The following is a 1,138-nucleotide window of genomic DNA, read 5'->3' as shown; positions in this document are numbered from 1 at the left end:
TTTTTTTAGAGTGTACGAACAAAATAAAAGACTCATTGCTTACATGTCAGTCAGATGGCTTTTCCGTCTAAAGCCCTGTTTACATATAGTAGCTGTTAGATCTTTGGAAGCTTGCATTTAAACTACAATATGGAGTTCTACTCCGAGGCCTGAAACTGGAAACAAAAAAAAAAAGACTAAAACCGCCAAGTAACATCACAGATGTAGTCCTAGGACTAAACGCAGGTAGGCTAACGCACAGTGAATTTGAACTCGCTTTTTACGAAAACTACTGAAAAATAGCAAGGTCCTGACTTGGTCTCAGTCTAGAAGATATAATTTGTTTGGAACAACGACTGTGTAGATCAGGATAAGTCATCAATATTTTTGGTCTGTATTCAGTCTAGTTGTTTCTTCAAACTCAGTAGCCAACTGTTTAACATTCAACTGCGCAACAATACTGCATTTTCAAATAGTTTTCATAATTTTTATAGTTAAACACCATTTGCATCTGACAGCTCCAGTAGCGATGCTCTTGATAACAAGTTATCTACCCACTGATGGGTTGGGAAAGAACTAGTTAAATGTAAATACTCCGGAATACAAAGTTCTCAAGGTAGGCCCTTAAGGTAGCTACTTTAAATCTGATACTTAATTTTAAATGTAGCCATAAAAAATATTAGAGAATGTGTGTGCGAACGTGCTGATATTTGATCCACAATTAAAAATGTACATAATTTCATTAAATGGCGCATATTTAATAGGCCTACTGTTACAGATGTCATTTCTTGCAGAAGACCATACCTTCAAGATCACAGGTGGCTTTTTGTCTTAATGTAACTATGTTCATATAGGCTATTTGAATGTGGCTTACATTGATAGTTTACTCAAAAATGCAAAATTCTGTCATCATTTACTCAACATTATCATTTACATGTTGTTGCAAATCTGAGTTTCATTTTTCTGTGGCACACAAACATTTTTGGAAGTATGTTGGTTTTGCTTTGCTAATATTGACTTTCATTGTATGGGTAAAACACAGTGTCATTTCTGAAAATATCTTCTTTTGTGTTCTACAGAGGAAAGTAAGTCATCCAGGTTTGGAATAACATGAGAGTGAGTAAATAAAGAATTTTTATTTTGGGTGAACTATACTATT

The sequence above is a fragment of the Sinocyclocheilus grahami genome, unplaced genomic scaffold, assembly GCF_001515645.1.
Source record: "Sinocyclocheilus grahami isolate Dianchi unplaced genomic scaffold, SAMN03320097.WGS_v1.1 scaffold48.1, whole genome shotgun sequence".
NCBI classification, from domain to species: Eukaryota; Metazoa; Chordata; class Actinopteri; order Cypriniformes; family Cyprinidae; genus Sinocyclocheilus; species Sinocyclocheilus grahami.
Note: the sequence above shows the minus strand (reverse complement) of the source record.